This window comes from Trichechus manatus, unplaced genomic scaffold (genome assembly GCF_000243295.1).
Source record: "Trichechus manatus latirostris isolate Lorelei unplaced genomic scaffold, TriManLat1.0 scaffold00094, whole genome shotgun sequence".
In the NCBI taxonomy this organism is placed as follows: domain Eukaryota; kingdom Metazoa; phylum Chordata; class Mammalia; order Sirenia; family Trichechidae; genus Trichechus; species Trichechus manatus.
This window is the reverse complement of record NW_004444030.1, coordinates 2,697,025-2,702,878: the sequence shown is the minus strand read 5'-3', so window position 1 is coordinate 2,702,878 and position 5,854 is coordinate 2,697,025.

Below are 5,854 nucleotides of genomic sequence, written 5' to 3'. Positions count from 1 at the left end.
CCCTCTGTCTGTGCAAACTGAGGGGGTAGATCACAAGCTGCGCAGTACAGCCTGGCTAAAATGGGCTCCCAATTCGAGAAAAGAAAAATACAACAAACAATTCAAAACAATAAAAAAAAAAAAAAAGGCCCAGGATCCCACCAGTGGTAGCATGGGCCGGGCAATAGTTTCACATTTGAGTGGCATTTCACAACCTTTCAGGAAGAAGCAAAGATGGTGCATGGAGCCAAGTATTTGAGAGAAAGAAGGGGGAGATGGTGAGAGGTAAGGAAGAAATCTAAAGAAGTGGAAAAAAACAACACCAGAAGCCAACAAATGGCACTTAGGGAGCTGGCCAGTGCGGGCGGGTGGAATCCAAGTGACAGTGGGGTGAAGCCAGTGCTTCCCAGCCAAGAAACTGTGGCCGTGGGAAGCAGTGGAGGCTGAATGGGGGTGAAGAAGGGTGGGGGGTGGGAAAGCATATATTGTTGGTTACCGGGTGTTCTGTCTCCTTCTTGAAGCTCCATGAAGCTGATTTCCCATACCCCCTGTTGGTTGATCCCTGATAGGAGTCCAAGATTGTGGATTCCTGCTGTGTTAGCTGTTAAGGGACCTCTGCATGTATTTCCCCTCACTCTCTGTTCTTGGTCAGTTTCTTATTCCATTCGGTGCTTGGCTGAGATCTTTATCTCTTCATTTGATGCTTAGGGTTTCAGGATTGCCATTTTCTCTGTTTTGACTTAGTTTTTTGGATCTTTGCTGTGGAGGGACGGCGTGGTGCTTCTGCCTATAGCACCATGTTGCCCTGGAAGCCAATGTCTTTGGACATGGAGCTTGGGTTGGAGGGTTCTAGAAGATATGAACAGATAGATAACATGAATCTAGGCAGTGAATATGCTGAGATACATTAATTGTATAATCTTTAAGATCTGTCATATGTAACAAACAAAAAATGATTTGTATGCTTTTAAAAATAGCTGGAAAGTCCCTGAAAGAAAAGGAGGAGAATTTTTGGCCTCACTACTGAGAATTTTCATAATTCACATAACCTATTTGTCATTTTCATAACTTTTTAACCTCATTATTTCTTTGGCAAAATTTCTTCATCTAGGACATTCTCTTCCAGATATTCTCACATTGCTTTTATTTCTGGGGACAGGGAAAGGGAACTCCCTGCTATTGTGCCTCCTGGACATCTCAGGCACAATGCTGGGCCTGTGACAGATTTACTCGATTATTCATTCATTCAGCAAAGATTTTGGAGCACCTACAAATAGCCAGGCACTAAATTAGGCCTGGGAAGAATCATGTAGCATATCTTGTTTTTGTGGATTATATAGGTAATTTTGCTTAATCCTCTAAAAGATCCATGTTGTTGTTGTTAGGTGCTGTTGAATAGGTTCCGACTCATAGCGACCCTATGTACAACAGAATGAAACATTGCCTGGTCCTGTGCCATCTTCACAATCATTGCTATGCTTGAGCTCATTGTTGCAGCCATTGTGTCAGTCCATCTCACTGAGGGTCTTCCTCTTTTTCATTGACCCTCCACTTTACCCAGCATGATGTCTTCTCTAGGGATTGGATCTTCCTGATAACATGTCCAAAGTACATGAGATGAAGTCTCATCATCCTTGCTTCTAAGAAGCATTCTGCCTGTACTTCTTCCAAGACAGATTTGTTCATTCTTTTGGCAGTCCATGGTATATGTAATATTCTTTGCCAACACCATAATTCAAAGGTATTAATTCTTCTTCGGTCTTTCTTATTCATTGTCCAGCTTTCAAATTCATATGAGGTGATGAAAATATCATGGCTTGGGTCAAGTGTACCTTAGTCCTCAAAGTGACATCTTTGCTTTTCAATACTTTAAAAAGGACTTCGACAGCAGATTTGCCCAATGCAATATGTCATTTAATTTCTTAACTGCTGCTTCTGTGGGCATTGATTGTGGATTCAAGGAAAATGAAATCCTTAACAGTTTCAATCTTTTCTCCATTTATCAAGATGTTGCTTATCGGTCCAATTGTGAGGATTTTTGTTTTCTTTATGTTGAGTTGTAATCCATACTGAAGTCTGTAGTCATTGATCTTTATCAGTAAGTGCTTCAAGTCCTCTTTGCTTTCAGCAAACAAGGTAGTGTCATCTGCATATCGCAAGATGTTAATGAATCTTCTCCAATCCTGATGCTGCATTCTTCATCATATAGTCCAGCTTCTCAGGTTATTTGCTCAGCATACAGATTGAATAAGTGTGATGAAAGGGTACAATCCTGACACACACCTTTTCTGATTTTAAACCAGTCAGTATCCCCTTGTTCTGTTCAAACAACTGCCTCTTGGTCTATGTACAATTTCCACATGAGCACAATTAAGTGTTCTAGAATTCCTATTCTTCACAACGTTATCCATAATTTGTTATGATCCACACAGTCGAGTGCCTTTGCATAGTCAATAAAACACAGGCAAACATCTTTCTGGTATTCTCTGCTTTCAGGCAAGATCCATCTGACATCAGCAATGATATACCTCATTCCACATCTACCTCTGAATCTGGCTTGAATTGCTGGCAGTTCTCTGTCGATGCACTGCTTCAACACTTTTTGAATTATCTTCAGCAAAATTTTACTTACGTGTGATGTTAATGATATTGCTAGATAATTTCCACATTCTGTTGGATCACCTTTCTTTGGAATGAGCACGTATATATACCTTTTCCAGTCTGTTGGCCGGGTAGCTGTCTTCCAAATTTCTTGGCATAGACGAGTGAGTGCCTCCAGTGTTGCATCTGTTTGTTGAAATATCTCAATTAGTATTCCACCAATTCCTGAAGCCTTGTTTTTCACCAACAACTTCAGTGCTGCTTGGACTTCTTCCTTCAGTACCACTGGTTCTTGATCATATGCTACCTCCTGAAATGGTTGAATATCAGCCAATTCTTTTTCGTTCAATGACTCTGTGTTTGTTAGATGCTTCCTGTGTCGTTCAGTATTTTGCTCATGGAATCCTTCGATATTGAAACTCAAGGCTTGAATTTTTTCTTCAGTTCTTTCAGCTTGAGAAATGTCGAGTGTGTTCTTCCCTTTTGGTTTTCTAACTCCAGGTCTTTGCATGAGTCAGTATAATACTTTACTTTGTCTTTTTGAGCTGCCCTTTGAAATCTTCTGTTCAACTCTTTTACGTGATCATTTCTTCCTTTCGCTTTAGGTACTCTACATTCAAGAGCAAATTTCAGAGTCTCTTCTGACATTCATTTTGGTCTTTTCTTTCTTTCCTGTCTTTTTAATGACCCCTTGTTTTCTTCATGTATGATGTCCTTAATGTCATCCCACAACTCGTCTGGTGTTTGGCATTAGTGTTCAATGCATCAAATCTATTCTTGAGATAGTCTCTAAATTCAGGTGGGATATAGTCAAGGTCATACTTTGACTCTTGTGGACTTGTTTTAATTTTCTTTAGCTTCAACTTGAACTTGCATATGAACAATTGATGGTCTGTTCTGCAGTCGGCCCCTAGCCTTGTTGTGACAGATGATATTGAGCTTTTCTATCGTCTCTTTCCGCAGATGTAGTCTATTTGATTCCTGTATATTTCATCGAGTGAGTTCCGCGTGTATAAACGCCATTTTCCCACCTACTGAACCTTCTTCTTTGTTTCCAACTTTTGCATTCCAATCACTAGTAATTATCGATGCATCTTTGATCAATTTTAGACTGCAGAAGTTGATAAAAATCTTCATTTTTTCATCTTTAGCATTAGTGGTTGTGTGTAAATTTGAATAATTGTATTAACTCATCATCCATGTAGGTGTATGGATACTATCCTATCACTGACAGCATTGTACTTCAGCATAGATCTTGAAATATTCTTTTAGACAGTAAATGTGATGCCATTCCTCTTCAATTTGTCACTCCCAGTGTCATGGATTGAATTGTGTCCCCCAAAAATCTGTGTATCAGTTTGGCTGGGGCATGATTCCCGGTATTGTGTGATTGTCCACCATTTTGTCATCTGATGTGATTTTCCTATGTGTTGTAAATCCTGTCTCTATGATGTTAATGAGGGTGGATGGGCGGCAGTTGTGTTGTTGATGCAGGACTCAATCAACTGGATTGGATTGTGTCTTGAGCTGGTTTCTTTTGGGATGTAAAAGAGAAAAGCAAGCAGAGAGACAGGGGGACCTCATACCACAAAGAAAGCAGTGTTGGGAGCAGAGTGTGTCCTTTGGACCCAGGGTGCCTTCGCGGTGAAGCTCCTAGTCTGGGGGAAGATTGATGAGAAGGACCTTCCTCCGGAGCCAGCAGAGAGAGAAAGCCTATCCTTGGAGCTGATGCCCTGAATTTGGACTTTTAGCCTACTTTACTGTGAGGAAATAAATTTCTCTTTATTAAAGCCATCCACTTATGGTATTTCTGTTATAGCAGCACTAGATAACTAAGACAGCTGGCATAGTAGACCATATGATTGTTTGATTCAAAATGGCCAATACCAGCCCATTTCAGTTTACTAATGCCTAGGATGTCAATCTTTACGTGTTCCATTTAATTTTTTGATGATTTCCAATTTTCCTAAATTCATACTTCGTATATTCCATGTTCTGATTACTAATGGATGTTTGCAGCTGTTTCTTCTCATTTTGAGTCGTGCCACATCAGCAGATGAAGGTCCCCAGAGCTTTACTCCATCCACGTCACTAAGGTTGACTCTAATTTGAGGAGGTAGCTCTTTCCCAGTTGTATTTTGAGTGCCTTCCAAGCTGAGGGGCTCATCTCTGGCACTATACCAGACAGTGTTCCGCTGATATTCATAAGGTTTTCACTGGCCAATTTTTATAGAAGTAGATCGCTAGGTCTTTCTTCCTATTCTGTCTTAGTCTGGAAGCTCCTCTGAAACCTGCCCACCATGGGTGACCCTTCTGGTATTTGAAATATTGGTGGCATAGCTTCTAGCATCACAGCAACACACAAATCACCACAGTGCAACAAACTGACAGATCCATGAGGTAGTCATTATTACCTACATTTTATAAATAAGAAACCAAGGCTATGCAAGGTTAAGTAGCTTGCAGAAGAGCATATAACTGGAAAAGCAAGAATTCAATCCCCAGACTGCTTAATACCACAGTTCAAGGTCTTCCCTGCAGCTGGCCTGCACAAGCGTCATCAGCAATTGAAATAGTGAAGATTTGTGTGGATGGCTCCTCTAAAAGCAGTATGAAAAGCAAATAAATATCAATGAGCTCATACATTAATTTAAAAATATTTAATAAGCTTCTAGTATGTCCCAGGCACTGTCCTGGGGTTGGGGACACAATAGAAATGAACAGACTGGGAGAAGGGAATAGTAACAATAAATGAATAAATACATAAATATATAAGTTCAGGTAGTGATGAAGGGTATAAAAATTAAGAAACATAAAGGGATATCCAGTGATATGGGGAGTTGTCAATTGCCATCGAGTCAATTCCAACTCTCATGGTGACCCCATGTGTGCAAAGCAGTACTGCTCCATAGGGTGTTCAAGGCTGTCACTTTTTGGAAGCAGATCTCCAGGCCTGTCTCCTGAAGAGCCTTTGGATGAGTTCAGACCACTAATCTTCCAGTTAGTAGTTGAGTGCTTAACCATTTGCGCTACCCTGGGCCTCCAACATGGGGAGAGAGGTGCTTTTATGTAGGTCAGAGAGGAAGGTGGCATAGTAGATTGTGTAAAACCCTGTGGATTAGGAGTCTGGGTTGTCTTCTGAGTGCAATGAAAAACCGAAGGAGAACTTTAAACAGAGGAATTACACTATTTTATTTATAGGGTCGCTGTGAGTCAGTATCGACTCGACAGCAATGGGTTTGGTTTTTTTTTTCTTTTTTTTTAATTTATGTTT